Source organism: Pseudopodoces humilis, chromosome 8 (assembly GCF_049639895.1).
Source record: "Pseudopodoces humilis isolate 2021_Gansu_Grassland_sample_001 chromosome 8, ASM4963989v1, whole genome shotgun sequence".
Taxonomy (NCBI): domain Eukaryota; kingdom Metazoa; phylum Chordata; class Aves; order Passeriformes; family Paridae; genus Pseudopodoces; species Pseudopodoces humilis.
Genome location: NC_142207.1, coordinates 19,848,347 through 19,864,771, shown reverse-complemented (window position 1 = coordinate 19,864,771; position 16,425 = coordinate 19,848,347). Strand labels below are relative to the sequence as shown.

General features: G+C 38.0%; 1 protein-coding gene across 2 annotated transcripts in view; it reads left to right on the top strand.

Annotated features, from left to right (window-relative positions):
• TLK1 (tousled like kinase 1) overlaps positions 1-16,425 on the top strand; it is a 67,830-nt gene that overhangs the window by 9,216 nt on the left and 42,189 nt on the right. The gene's annotated exons all lie outside the window — the stretch shown is intronic.

The following is a 16,425-nucleotide window of genomic DNA, read 5'->3' as shown; positions in this document are numbered from 1 at the left end:
GAGCTGGTAGCTGTTTGGGAGTGTCTTTGATACATGTTTTAGAAACTTCTTGACTATTAAATTAATGTCATGGTTTAGTTTCAGTAGTTTCAGTCACAGTACTGAGGTTTGGTAAGAGGCTGTCGTGTAAGCTCTCCACAAGCTTTAACTTGAATAAAGTGGAGTAATTCTTCTTACAGTACTTGTGTTCTTAGTCTTATGAGGGGTCATTATGAGGAGTGGGATTTTAATATTTTAAAGTTACAAGTAGGATTGAAATAGAGGTAATTCCTGAAGATGCAGGTGTAGAATTTTAAAATGAGATTAAAAAAGCACTTTCTGCTGCGCATGTTACGGCCTCAGTATATGGTTGCTTTTTTGAAGGTCACTGCTTATTTAATTTACTTATACAATCAGATTGTATATTGTCTCTTTGTAATTAAATTGTATTATTAAATGATCGTGATACAAATAGTGCTTAAAAGGAGTTACACCAGTATTCAAACTGAAAATGTCATGTTGGTCTTCCTTGTTAGGTGGTACTTTGGATTCTTTATCCATACATGATTTTTTTTCAGTTGCTTGCTTGATACATGCTACCATATCCAAAACATGCAAGTGGTGACTATTAAGGAAGCAGCATTTTTATATGTCCTGAATGTACACATTTTTATATATACACAAACCTTAGTCTCAGTGAACGATTATATCATTAGAAATACTAATATTGCTGTTAGGACCCTGCCTTTCACAAAGTAGTCTCATAAGCAAGCTAAATTTACACGAAGATTTCAGCTGCTTTTTTTTTTTTTTTTAGAAATTTAAAAATTTCTAAATTCCTGTTTATTGTTACATACCTCTTAAAAACTTGTTTCATTTTTTCAAATGTGTAATTTTGTTAAATCTGATTATGATTGCAGATAGTACAAAGTTTGGCCGTTGGATTAATCATGCTAGTTTTGCCATATCATGAGTTTTAGTTTTTGGTATTGTTTGCTTTTAAACAGAACAGAAATGTGTAAAGTTCACAACAGCCTGATTGTGTATTAGATGATACATTAATATTGTGTTTCTTGTATTTTCTCCCTATTTGTTACACTTGCAACATATATCATAATTTGTGTACAAAATAGTGAAGTTATGACAGTGAATCTCCAGTAAATTACCCTAACAGTGACAGGGTTTGGGTTTTTTCCCCCTTTGTTGTATGATTGCTAGTTGACCTGATTTATTCTTTTGGCTAAATCACAACGTGCTGTTCTCTGAGCCTTTCACTAGTTTTTTTCTTCCAGAGAAATGCAAACAACAGGCACCAGTTTCTGCCAGCGTCTGACAGCACCTTACTGCTGTTTCCCTTAAATCTTTCTCTTCAAGTTTGTTCAAACAGGAAAACAACAGCAACAAAAAAAACCCCAAACCAACCAACCAACAACAACAAACCCCACATAAAACCAAAAAAAAGTATATTTTTACTGCTATTTTTACTATTTTTTTGTATGTTGTTCTTGTGGCTTTGAAATTCCATCTTTCTAAGGGAAGCAAGCAATGAGGCAGCAATACCAGTGACTGTCAGAAGTTGCAGAATTTTGGAGTGTGCCACCATCCCTGGGTGGGATGTGTGCTCTCTCCTACACCACCAGGTCACTCAGCCTGCCTTCTCCCACTTTCCAGTTTTCCTTCCTGACTGGTGCTGGGCGCTGCAAGGATGACCTCCAGTACCATCCCAATTCTCTAAGCAATGGTCTTCCTGCTCAGTTTTCATTTGTGCTTGCTGTTGATATTGCTGGCAGGAGGGCAATCTTTAGATACAGGGAGTGGATTGGTGCAGTAGGAGCAGGAATCTTCTGGATGTTTGACCTCCCACGCTCAGCCAGAGGTGTGCTCAGTGACACAGTGGTGCAAGGATGTCCCCAGGAAGCTCCACCTGTGTCCTGCATGCATCACCATGCAGGAGCTCTCCTGTTGTAGTGCTGGCAGTAAGGGTGAGTGTTTTGTGCACTTAGGATTTCCCAGTCACGGGCACCTGTGTCTAGAAAGACTGGAGAGGAATGCTTGTTTATCTGAGGTGCCAAAAGTTGTCATCACCGGTTACCACTTGAGAAAAGGTGAAATCCGGTTTAAAGTTGTTGTGGGTAATAGTTCAAATGAGAGATTTTTGGGAAATAACAGATGTTGCTAGTGTTTTATCAGTCTTTAATGAAATTGCTCATGCTTTTTAAGGTTTAAGTTAAGACAGGTTGTTAAAAATGCTTTTTGTTACATTCATTGAGTCATGGAATTTATTTGGTTCGTTGTATCAATGATCCAAAGACAGTGAGTGGAAGAGCTTATTTCTGAAAAATAAGCCATTTTTAGTGGAGTTTTCTCATTTGGTAAATAATCTTGTTAGCATGTAGTATCACAGAATGGTATTTTGTTGTATGAAATCAGTGAATCAGTGTTTCAGTTAACTACCAAAATAGGTAGTGTGACTCTCTATTAGGGATGGAAAGGTTTTCATTAGAGAGTAGACTGATGTTATTTTAACAGTTAGACCCAAACCTGCCTGGTGCACTCGGTTATTTGTGTTATTTGCTACCTTGTATTTAAAAGTTTTCCCATGGTTAGACTTTATCACATCTTGATGTTTACTGTCGCAGTGCAGGAGCCGAAAGCTTTGGGGGCTGCCAGTGGTGGTAGCTCCTGCTGAGCACATGCAGGGTGAGGAGGCCAGCTTCCAGCTCAACCTATTTGCTCCTCAGGGAACTGCTGTTGGTGAAACTTTCTCCTTACTGATGTGTTTTTATTCAGTTGCTTTGAATAGTGCTTAAGTTTTCGTCACTGAGACAGCTAAAGCAGCAGTCTGGGGTGGGGGGTGTGGTGCATATGCTGGATACCCCCATGCACCTGGAGACTTTTCAGGGCCTTGGCCGTGTCTAACTGTAGTAAGGCAGTGGTCTCATTTGGACTTGCTGTGTTTTCTTACTGATGGAGGTAAGCCATCTCACTGATGGTCTGGTTCTGGATCCTCTCTTAAGTCCATCATATGTTTGGTGATTGATGTATTCAGTTTTAAAGCATTTTCCATGTGGTTAGCTGGTGCTTAGTTACCCCAAAGTGGATCAGTCGTGTTAAATGTGCGCCAGATAAAAGACTTCCCAATTTTTCAGATGTTGGTAAGGTGTGCTGCTGCCTCCCAGTAGCGTGGTCTGTTCTGTCCCTGTTAAGTCGGCTGCAGGAAGTAGGCTCCACATAGGCCGCTTTAACCATCCAAGGGATTTCATGGTGCTCCCCTGCCTCTGGTATGAGCTATTTTAAGGAGAAATCCTGCTTTATATCCTGTCAGATGGGGAGGAGAGGTTGGATTCGCTCCTTTTTTTGGCTAAAATTATGCCTACAGTGGTCCACAGAAGGCAGTGTAATATCCTTATCCCTTAAGAATAAAAAGGCAGTAGTACTGTGAGTGTTCAGGTACTTCTACGTGGTGGATGATGTTAATTACGGATGAGTATTTTTACTGGCGTCTTGAAGTATGTTTTGAACATATACCTGAAAGTATTATTTTGTTTCTCAATTTGTGATATCAAAGACTTATAACTCTGCTCTTTCCTAATTTCTGGTTGCCCTTAGGGCTTTTAATGCATTTACGTTTTGAAGTTTTATTCATGTGATTACAGACTATGTTCCACGAGGTTCGCTTAGCCAGCAAGATAGGCAGTTCTTAGGAAGGGACTGTGTTGAAAGGAATGAAAATCCCTTCTTTTTTTTTTTTCTTCTAAAACTTGAATGAAAGTGATAGTATAGCAGAAAAGAAAGCTGGTTTAAAATTAGGCAATGAGCTTTGGATAGGAGAAATGGCTGTAATGCAAATTTCTTTAATGATAATGCTGAGCAAAACTAAAACTGAATTTTTGACAGATGATTACATAGGATGTTTCTTTGTATGTGAACTGAGTGGGTTTTAAATTTTTAAAAATGTTCAGTACTCAAAGTTGCAACTGAATTCAGTGTATACTGTTGGTATCAACAGGCTTTGTAGCTGTACTGTAAGCAGTAAAAAGCTTGAAATATTTCCCCCCACCATAGCCTTAAACTTAAGTGTTTTACTGATTCATGCGTCATTTAATGCAAATATTTCTTGATCTGTAGAATGGAAACAATGCAGCAAGGTCCCAGAAAAATGTAGGTTTAGTCATTAATATGCCAGCTCTGTGTGTGTGTGTAATTTGTCTAGCCATGTTCTGAGAGTCTCCTCCCTACAAGGGACTTTGAGGAAATGAGTTTCTTCCCACGTTCAGTGAAACTTGGATTGTTTAAGATGTAAGTTTAAAAAAAACAAACCAACCAAGGTTTGGTTCCAGCCTGAAGGAACAGTAGCTAGTTGCTGGCTTCTCTGAGCATCGCCTAGACAAGGTGTCTCCAAGAGAAACCGGTGAGCCATCTCACAGGTAGCATGGCCCTCTCGGTGTAGGGGACAGGATCCCTGTTGCACAAGCTGTGTGGTGCTGTGGTGGTTTGTGGTGGATCTTGTGATTCTGCAGTCTAAATGTCTTATATACATTATTTTTGTTTCTGTTTCTTGTGGTTTCTATGCTATGGTATTTTGAAAAATGAGGAAATCAATGGTGTTACTGGTGGTTAATACCTTTTTCTTAAAATATTGTAGTACAAAAGCCAAAATATTTCATGTATCTTATAATTACAATTAGCGGTGAATTTACTGTCCTAGTTTAATCTTAGAGGTGTAATGAGCTTTTTTCATGTTGGATGTTAAAATTGTATGGAGACTGATGTTCTAGTTGATCACAGTGTAATAAGCGAAATAGATGAATATGTTCTGAAAGACTTATGATTTGCTTTTTTTTTAGTTTCTCACTTAGAACATTTTCTTTGCCATGTAAAACCAATATAGATTAAGAGTTAGGTACTGTGGTCAGCAGTTTGTCTTGTGTGCTCCAGGGAACAGAGTACTTGCCTCAGGGGTCAGTGGGCTGTCTGTACTTGGGAGATTTTGAAGATCATGAGGGTAGAAATGGCAGTAGGAGCTACAGAAGTAAGGAGATTAGGAAGTTCAGGGAATTAACAACTGAAATACACTTCTCTTAACACAAATGCAGCTTTCAGATAGTAAATGACTGCTATTGTTACTCAGAAAAATAAATTTGTTCTATTAAATTGTTGAGGGGTTTTGGCATGCCTCTCTACCTTATAGGTAACTTCAAAAATATTTATTTGGGGAAAAGCTGCAACATATTATATTTCTTCCTTCATAGGTTACTTTTTCTCAGGAGGGTGAGAACCAAAAGCCCTATGGGAAGAGACATTGCTTGCTCTGTTCCTGCTCAAAAGGTGACCTCTGCTTTTAACTTCCTTTCCACTCCTTCTTCAGATAGCAGGAGCTACTGTTTATTTTTGATACGTGCAAAAGGCCTGTGCCATTTTAAATTCTTGCAGAACAGCCATTTTGTGGACTCGAGTGTTCAGAGCTCTCGGTTTGCTTCCTTATAACTGAATACTGCAAATAAAATATGTTATACTTTCTGGTATTTCTCTAGGTAGATGTTTCTTCTTCAGGACTGCTCCTGGCTTTTAGTCCTTTTCAGCACAGAAATAAATGGAGGGATGGAATGTAGTGAGCCTTTTGTTCAGAGTGGGATGCATTGGAGGGTATCACAAAACTGGTGTTATCTTGTGACCTGTTAGTCTGCATCGCCAACAAGTGACCCATGAACTTGCAGTGTGCTTCTCCCTTCTTGCTGCCTCTTCCCCAAGGGGACAGGGAGCGTATGGTTTTGCAGCAAATGAAACTGAAATGGGCAAATTCTGCTGCTCTCTTTCTGTTTGGATACCTTTTACAGAGTTGCCTGGAAGCAAGAGTAATTGCTGCACATATCTCTACATAGATGAAGAGGGAGATGTAGAGATAGGCAGGCAGCACGTCACCCACATCTGTGCAACCCAGGCTGTTAGTTTTTATCTCTTTTGACATAATGTTGTGTTCGAGGCAGATGTTTGCTACGTAGACAGGCAGTCTTTTAGTGTTCTGCCACAGATGTCTTGCATAACTTTGGCCAAGACAATAGGTACTTTCTGTAAATTATAAATAGGTTTTTCTTACCTTATAGAGGGGTTGTAAGCATAAACTTGTCTGTGCATTGTGTATCTGTTTATTATAGTGGGAGTAGTACAGTGTACTACATCAGCATTGATCCTGCTCTATAGGACACTAGCAAGGACTGTTTTGCTTTTTGTTAACAAGTGCAGCCCAAAGGGATGCAATCATAATTTCTTTTAACTTTTCTTCTAACTTTGTAGCATACAGTCATAAAGCAATCTATTTAGTGGCATCTTTTTCTTAACCAGAACATTGAAAGAAAAGTTGCTGCTTTTGACCTTGTAACTGTGTAGTAAATCTTCCCTTTCCAGGAAAAGACTGCATGGAACCTAGATAGGATTAAGACTTTTTGGGAGAGGTTAGGATCTCTCTTTTTAGAGAGGTTAGGATCACATTTATTCGTGCACAGACTATAGTGGACAGAGATGACAAGAAACACGAGGTGGATGTGTTAGCTGGCTATCCAGTTGCTGCCAAAACTGACAGTTGTCTGGAACAAAACTTTATTAAAAGCACTTTAAAAGAGAGCTTTGTATCTCTGATTATTCTGTCACTGTAGCAGATGTTCAAGTCAGACGCTGTCATTAAAAATGAATTTTCCTGAAGATGTATTTGTTTTTCAGTATCTATATATTTGTTCTAAATGGACTAAATGCTTAGAGCAGTACTTTAGACAGTGAGAGTTAACTAGTTAATAAATCTGGTCTCCGGTGGAATCACTTTCTTTAGCAGTGAAGAGTGCAAAATGGTCAGCTAGGATTGCGTTAACAAACCTATTTTTTTCTGTTTCTTTGTAACATTTGGGCACTGGCAGCTTGCTATTAAGTGGTGGAAGTTTGTGTTGTTGAAAAAACACCAAAATCCTTCTGCCAAATCAGAATCCTGGTGGTTTAGAGTAACATAAAGAACAGTTGCCACTGAGGAATCCAGACCTTTCAAAAAAGCAAGTAAATGTGACACTTGGGATGATATAGCAACAAATTTCAAAGAAATGGGTACCATTCCTTGTAATGCTCTGTAATCCTGTGTTCAGGATATCACCTGTGTAGTTTGTATATGTTCAGAGTGTTGACTTGTCGGGCTTGTTCTCATGTGTAACCAGTAACTTGAAATACCTGGTTTTAGCAAATTTTTTATTATCAAAACTCCTTATTGAGGACTATGAGTTCAGAATAACTCTTATAAATTAGGGCATTTCCAAAAGGGATATTATTCACAGTTGCTACTTTCCCGTAGTGTATTTTTTATAGTGGCTTTTCTGTTTTATTGATAGAGGAGGGCTTTCATGATGGGGAAGGATATTGCAGACTGGGATTTTGACATAGGAAGTACACTCTGATCTTGCCCAATTCAGTGCTGTTTATAAGAGCCTAGAAGGGATAACTGGACATGGAGAGCAATTTTGGATGTGGGGAATTGCTCTTCCAAGTGGACTATTCTGCAGTGGGGCACAGCATGTGTTTCTGTTACAGTGCCTATGAACTGATCTATTGAATTCAGTAAAGGTGTGCAAAGGAGAGGAGAGAATACAGTGATACCTGTCTTCAAAATGTAGCCTCCTAAGTGCCATTGAGGGGTGGCAATTCCAGATAAACAGCTTTATTTATTTATTTATTTATATCTATTAGTAATATGGAAGTATAGAATCATCAAGGTTGGAAGAGACCTTAAAGGTCATCCAGCCCAACCATTAGCCTAGTGCTATCATTGAAACTATTTTATATCACTCAGATCCAGACACCCCTTAAATATCTCCAGGTCTGGTGAATCTACCACCTCCCTGGCCAAGTTATTCCAGTGCCGAACCATCCTAAAAGTGAAAAAAAAAATTCTAATACTTAATCTGAATTTCCCCTGTCTCAGCTTAAGGCCATTTCTTTTGGTCTTCTCACTGAAGGCACCACAGAAGAGACCCGCCCCACCTCACTACAGCATTCCTTGAGGGACTTGTAGAGAGTGATGAGGTCCCTCCTGAGCCTTCTCGAGACTAAACAAGTCACTCAGCCATTTCCCATAGCACAGTTTTTCAAGACCTTTCACAAGCCTTGTTGCCTTTCACTTGGCATGCTCCAGTACCTCAATGTTCTTGTTAAAGTGAGTGGCCCAGAACTGAGCACAGCACTCAAGGTGTGGCCTCATCAATGCTGGGTACAAGGAGAAATACACTGTGCGTTCTTTTAGTTGTTGTTTGTCCCTTCATTCATCACATTAAGCATTATTCAACAGACTCAGGAAGGACCTTGTCGTGGTTCTGTTGCTCATAGCAGTATTTGCTATGCTAACGCTTCCTGTACACCATGCACATAGAGTTATATTGAAAGTCTGAGAAATGGGTAGATAGATACCATGTTGAATGTTCTGTGCTATATCTTATCTTCTCTTTATTAATTATTTCATACTTATATCCTATCACTAATACAAAACCCCCTGACACTGCAAAAGTAATGGCATAATAATTTCTGGGGCAAGATGAGAAAAGTTTGATTGGTGAAGAATTCCTTCAAGAAAAGCTGCCAGAAGGGAAGATCTGGCTAAAAACGGACCTATTATATGGTTTTACATGCCAGATAAAACTAACTGTTGATTCATTTTCTGAATAATGAATAAAATTGAAATGAGACACAGCATGCCATTGTTTCAATGAGTATTGTGAAAAAAACAGCTTTCAGACCATCAGTATTGTCAATTTAGACTTCAGTCTTTAAAGCTGTCATAGACATACCTGGTTTTATCATATTTTATGCTTTGTTTAAAGATGCTCATTCAGTTGTGGCTTTTTTTTTCTTTTTCAGGTCTGTCTTTTACATTACTGTTTGTCTTTCTTGGGTACTGCACTGCACTTCAGACAGGTTATGTTTACACCTGTGCAGTTGTCGTCTGTGGAATTGAAGGGGAAGTGTAATTTCTTGTACGCAATACATAGGGGAAATACTGTCACTCAGAAGTTTCTGAGAATTTTTTATCGATTCAGGAGGCCCAAGCATTACTCTTGAGCCAGGTGTGTCTTTGAGGCAATTCAGTTGTACTTCCAGGGGGCTGGATTGGTAGAGGGACTCGTCAGGAATGAGGTGTTGCCTGGGACAGGGTTGCATGCCTGGTTTAGCCCCAGTTACAACAGAAAAGACCCCGGGGATCTGTTGTCCTCTCTGTTGTATGAATCACTTGCTCCCTGAGCTCTGAATGAGCCATTCTGAGCTACCATCCTTGTGGCATATACCCACTTGCATGAGTATATGTTGTTGGTCTGTGGCCAAATTAAAGCATTGGTAGGCAACTTGTAAATTCATCTCTGCCTCCGCTGCCTACAGCCATCTGATGAGACACATAATCCTCAAGAGATCCCTAGAATATAGCACCTAGCTAGCTGAAGGCAGAAAAAATTAAACGTTCTTAAATTGTTACCCACAAATGTCTCCTAGCTGGTCTTGGAGTTGGCCCAAGTGCTTTATTCATAAGTCTTTCTTCAAGGTGTTGGCAGGGGTTCCCTCAGAAACATATTTCTCTGTAATTCTCTTCTCTTTTCCAGGTTGTTGGCCACAAAATCAAAATCCAAAAACTGGCAGCACAGACATAAAGTCTAAAGATCATTACAATTTTTTTTTTAAAGTTAAATAATTGATTTCTGTTGTAGAATGATTAGCAGAAAATTACTTATCTATCCAGCAGCCAAAGTTTTCTTTATTTAAGATCAAATTTCTGGACTGTTGAACTGTTGGGAAAAGTGAAATAAACAATGTTCAAGAGCTACAGTAATTTTAAAAAGATTTCTAAAAGGAAATAGACTACTGCATCTTGGGAGAGAAGGAACATGGAATATTTTCCTGTTCTTTGGGCACCAGAAGAATTAATTTTGATTAATCCAGCAGCCTATCCAAAATGCATTTATTTGTCAACTTTTTAGTCTATGGGAAGCTGGTTAGAAGTTACAGTGTTTGGGGGTGTTTTTTCTCCACATCAGAAAAACCTTTAATTCTCTGCTTAGTATTTTAATAAGTTTCTATCCAGCAATTATAAAACTGTAATCAGCATACATAAATTTATAATATTTGTCCAAAACTGCTGTCTTTTTATGTTCATATGAAAGATTTTTTTCTTATACTTTTAGATTTTCCACAGTTGTGGAAAATTCACAGCTTTTTTAGGCCAAAATTTGGCAGTTAGATTATTTCCCTCCCACAGGTTTTACGTAGACCAAAGCCTGATCTGTCTGCTAATCATCTGTCCTTTTCCCCTTCAGTCCATTTTAGATTAATAAGAAAAGCCTGTTAAGTTCACCTAGGCACCTTAGCAGTGGCAGGGGGGGTGTCTGCTGTGTTATGTGCTTCAGTGTTCTCAGGTGCTGAGAAATACTGCATTTTCACTGTGCTTTAAAATGACTCTCGATTAATTAAATGGATTCTGTTTTTTCTTTACCCTAGGCTTAGATATGTCTCTCTGTCATTAGGCTTTTCTTACCTTTTATGATCTTTTCAAAAGGCTAGTTTCACTTGAACATCAGGATATATTTTTATCTTTTCCTGTTTCATCTACTGCCACTGTTAGCTTCAGATACAGCTAAGGTTTTCAACTTGAATGTAGTACCCTGAACTTTTTCATGTTACCTGTTGTTTGGAGGTTACAGTAGCTACATAGTCTTCTGTACAAGAAGTTAATCTTGTTCCTTGGGAAGTCGGTGATTTTAAGCATTTCTAAACTCCCAGGGTTAAACTTTGTCATGAGTAATCTTTAGCTGTTTGTTAAGTATTTTGGAATAGCTGTCACCCTGGGGTATTGGTAAGTAGTGTCCTCTAGGCTTTGGATTGTCTGGACATAAATATAGTTCCAGGATTTTATTTTATTTGCTTTGCTTTAAATCTCAGAGATTGTCTTTTTTTCTCTGCCCTACTGACTGCTGATTTCGATTGAGTGGGAGCTTGACTTCAGGATTGTGATTCACATTGGATGGTGATGTACTTCAAAGCCTTCTGCTAAGAATGGGCTATATTTTTGCTGTTACCTTGAAATTGACCTTGTCTCAAATTAAAATTGCTTGGCTTTATGCCATTATACTAGCATCTCAGCTTGATTTCTTAGCACATTAGTAATTTTCAAGGCTGTTTCCAGTTCTGATCTCTGTGATTCCCAAAACACACACTGGAAGAGAGACTATTCAAGACATGGTTTTGCAACACAGGTCAATTTTGTGACTTCTTGGTTTGTTTTTATATTAAATTCTCAGCCTTGCTGTCCAAATGTTCTATTTTAAATGTAACAGGTGTCATTTTCCAACTTAGAAATCAAGATTTCTATTAATTCCATACAGTTTGATGTTAGTTGATTTGCCTTGCCTTTTCGTTTGGCCAAACTTGTATTTTAGTGCTGCCTCTGTTCCTCAACAATTTGTTCTGGGTCACTCTATTTGCCATTGGCTTTTATAAGACACTGAAAGTATTATCTGGAAGAGACCCGGATCAGTGTTTACCCAACTACATAATAGTTTATTACCAAATAGTTTGTTTTCTTGGAGGCAGAAATATTAGCTTCATTAGCCTACTTTCCTGGAAATTAAAAAGTCTTTTCTGGCTGGTTCTGCGATAAGGAAAGCCCAGACTTTCAGAAAGATAGGGAAGAAGAAGGAAGTTGAGTGCATAGTTTGATTTGGTTTGGTCTGGGTTGGGTTTTTTCCCTAAATGAAACAAGAGAAGTGCTCACTTAAAATGAAATACGCGTGGATGCAGATATGTATCTTCATGTTGGTGAACAGAGAAAAGTAGTTATGTTGTCTCATTTTTAAGAGACTGCTTAAGGATTTAAAAATCTGGGTAATTTTCTGTAGTCTGTTCTGCATTTGATATTATAAACTTTCCTTTTACCTGCTTGCTGGTAAATGTGTGTTCAAGAATGACACAAGCTATCATACTCAATTGTTATGAAGTTAAATTATTGGAGCATCAACATAGTGGGATAAATACATATTTAGGATATTCCAAACTGAAGTAAACAGTTACTTCAGTTAAGTAATTGAAGTAAACAGTTACTTAAGGACTTCAAGGATTACATTGCAGTGCTGTTAAACAGTGGTTTCTGTACTTGGCATGGTTACTATGCTCAAAGTCTGGTTTGATACCTTTAAAGGAATCTTGATGAAAAAACAGATAAGGGAGCGAAGGCAAAAAAATCCCTGCTTTCCAGCTGCTTTTCCTGCTATTGTAAATGTGTACACTGCCCTCCCTGCCTCCTTTGTCCCTTGCCCTTTTAGCTGAATATTAGTTAGAATTACTGTTCTAAAGGATGCTACTGCCATTGAGGAAGACTACATGGCACCAATATTATAAATTTAATTTGAAGTTTTCCTAAAAAAATGCCTAGTGTAACTCTCTTACTGTGTGCGTTACCATAAAGTCTGAGTGCCTACTAGGAGCACATCAGGAAATTCAATTTACATTTGGGCTATTGTTAAACTGTCTTTTTCTATTCAACAGATAGGTCTGTGTTGAAGTATTTTGCTTTGGCATTAAAAGCTATATGCATATAAATGCATTAAAGAAACCAGAACAAACCAGTTTGGCTTTCACTTAAGTGAAAGGTGGTTTGTGCTGGCCTTGAATCCAGGAGAAGGGGGCCTCAATCTAATCTGGAGCATTGGTCTAAGAAGAATCTGGCTCCTGCATAATGAATTTTATCTTCACTGTAGAAAGCTGACAATGTGTGAAACTGTTGATCTTTCTTCACTTCAAAGCTGTAAATGATGACCAGATAATAAGAGTCAATTCGGGGTAATATGAGAGTCAAAGGTAAATACTGAGTTGTGGAGCTTGATTCCATATTTAGCGGAAAAGAAATAGTCTGATCTGTCAACCCTTTGTATTTGGATCTGCAATGCTGCTCTATGTAGTCTATCAGTGTTCAAGACAGAGGCTGTAGTACAAGAGTATCACAAAAGATGCAGTTTTAGAAGGTGAAGAATAATTGCAGCTGCAACTCTCTGCTAAACTTATTCTACTGAAATATTAATTTTGTTGAGACTGAGCAAGTACTTGGTTAAATAAGTAGATCATTTGCAAGTATGCGTGTATTTGGTGGTGTAGAGCCTTGGGATACAGGTATAGCTGCACTTCACTGTTTTTTGGCCACTGGTTCTAAAGTGTTCTAACTACCATGGAGAATCCTTTGAAGCTTTACATCTCTGTTTTGCTAAGGTAGAGTATGGTATAATGGATCATACCAAATGCCATGAAAAAGCTTGCAGATTGCTTCGCTGACTTAGAACTTTGACTTTTGACATACCCCATTGCTTAAGAAATTCTCAGAGGAATTTGGAGTTCTTTTAAAAAAAATTCCTGCTAAAATCTCCTTTTCAGGACAAGATATCTAGATATTTTACATTAGTTTTTAAAGAAGAGTCTCTCTATCAGTCTGATAAATTAATGTGGAGTATATCACCACTCCCCAAAAATACAAAAGTGAGAAAATGTTGATAATTAAAAAAAACCCAAAGAACTATCAGAAGAAGCATTCAGAATCTGTAGAGGTTACAAGAAATAAAGAAATGTAGCATTTTAGGACTCTTTCATGTATTTCAGGTAACCTTCCAGGTGTTCTTTGGAAGATCATAGACATTTGAATGGTGGTGGGTGGTAGCAATGCCAGTCTTTCTTTTAGCATTATGATAAATATGTTGTAAGTACTTGTGTAATGTGATTGAATGTCCCTTGAGTTAGTGAGTTGGCCTTCAGTTACAGGAATGACATTAGTTCAAAAAAGAAATCTGGGTATATTTTTAGGACTGTAAGTTATGTCAGTCTTGTTGGTAGCAAGGCATTCTGTGAGCAGGAGAATTTATAAAGTCTAATGCTTAAAAGATACATATATATATATATGTCCCTTACATTTAAATGTAATTTTTATAATTTTTTTTTAAAAAATTGTGTCTCACATGAAATGCCTTGAAACTGTTACTACCTTTAAAAAGTAGGTACCTTGTGCTGAGAACTGAAGGATTGTACGGAGCTGTTTGTTTTTAATAAAACAGCTGTGTGTTTGGATGTGGATCATGTATTTAAATTACAAGATGAATGAGGAAGGCAGTTCTTAGGATTCTTCCTGGGATTTCTCTCTGTTGAAACAAGGATTGAATCCAACTTTTCTGTCTTGTCCTTTGAATCACAAGGATAGCAGAGTGCGTGTTGCTTTTTGGTTTTGAATATTTAACAGTAACAAAACCCAAACCAAAACAACCCCCCCAACATAATACCAAAAAACTATTTCAGCAGAAACAGTAAAGAGAATGCAGTGCGTTCATTAGTGCGTGTAGGCTCCAAAATCTGATCAGAAAAAGAAAGGGCTATATTTTATCTGTGCTGTGGGTTGTTCCTTTATGTGCTACACCGCCTTTCTGAACAGTGAGTTAACCCAGGGGTACTGATCTCTTTAGTGCATTAGTATCTAAACACAGTACATGAGACCTGCAGTACTTCAGATGAGCCTTAGCTATCCACAGTGATTATTGCCCACATTTCATAAAACAAACAATGTAAGGTATGGTAGTATCTATTTCTGTAATGTACACATGGTTTTGTAATTGCTCGAGTTACGTCAGTAATTTTAAGTGATCACTGAACTTTTGTGGGCAGTGACTATCAAATACGCTAATAAATCAAAACATAGCTAGACATGCTTCATTAAATAGTTCACTTTGCTAAACTAAAATGTTTTTTTTCGGAGTGGCATACACTGAGAAACTTCTACTGTTATAAAAAAACCAAAAAATCTAAAATTTCCTAACAAATCAGTTGTGATTAATTTCTTTTGCTTTTTCAGAGCAATGCTTTCCCACTAAGGTATAGCTTATGTACATCCATACTGGGAAAGATATGCTGAACATGTCTGCTTTAAAAAAAAATCCTTACTGCACAGACCATAAATGTAAGAAGTATTTTTTATGCATATGAGAAGTGTTCAATTTGTTATAGAAACCTTTGAAAGCAGTACACAAGCACAATTTAGGGAGCAAGAGTTTAAAGAGGATTCCTGATTGTTCTGCACTCAGCATACATATACATACACAAAAAGTTTTAAACCCAGGGAGTTTATAATCTAAAGGATGTAGAAATTGGAGAATTTTTTACTAGGCGAGTTCAGTATCAACGTTACAACTGCAGAGAAGCCAGCTGCAGTTTCAAACTGTGTAATTCCCTTGTGTTGGAAAAAGAGGCCTCCAGCTCTATATATGGCTGCGTTTCGGTGTAGAAACAAAATGTGGTATCTCCAACCTGCCACTAGTGGTTTGATTTTTCAAAAGAAGGCTTTACCAAAAACACATTTTATTAATGTTTCCTTACCAGCTGTTTATGTCTTGGTGTGATTTTCTTCCATCGGAAGAGGTCTGTTACCAGTTCCTGTGGTAAAGGAGCATTGACACCACACTTGCCATCATCTGCCTTCCTACAGGAGCAAGGGCAACTTGAATTAGCCAAATAGCAGAACCAGTACTTTCCCTGTCAAAGGGGTTAGTTCTATGGCCAGGAGTGGCCAAAATGTCAGAAAGATTTGTCTAGGGCTTGAATGCTGAAGATTTTGATACCCAAGAGTCCTATGAGAAAGTGTTGTGTGACTTACTAATAGGGAGGGAAAAGCTATGTTGTTGAATAGGTTAGAATGTTTAGCTGATGGGTAGAGGCTTATAGCACCAGTTAAACTTTGAAAACTAGTTTTCACAAAAACAGGATTTCAGAAGGTTTTTTTCGTGGCACCATTCCTTTCTGAACTGCTGTGTTGTCCTGTGGGACTGAAAAGCACCAACTTGTTGTGTCTTAGTCGGAAAAAATTGAGGCTATTATACTATGTGGTACTTGAAGGATGTGCTATTGCAGTAATGCATTAAGACTTCAACATGAAATATCTTATTTAAAATAAAGCAACTGAAATGTTACCAATTGAAGATAAACCAAATGTTCAAGTAGTTGAAAAGATAAAAACACAGAATGCAGTTTGTGTAAATACGGAAGACGTATTTGTCTACATCATCTTTCAGACTCATTAAACAGCCGTAACTGATTTAAATACAAATTAGGAAGCTGCACATCATGTTGCAGCCGACTCATGTAGGCTGAGCTCATCAGAAACTCCTTTTGTTCCTCCATTTCCTTCCACCTTACTTTCCCTGCAGATGCCAGCAGCACTGCTTTACCCCATTTGCAGGGCTCTATCGAAGCCATCAACTCTGCAAGGGTCTCTGTTATTCTTGGTTCCTTTTTTATTGTGGATCCTGCTCCTTTTTTCTCTGACCTTTGGACCTCCATATAACTCTGCGTTCCTTTGCACGTGTTGAGGACTGCGATCTACCTTCTGATTTTCCTTTTCCCCCCTATAAT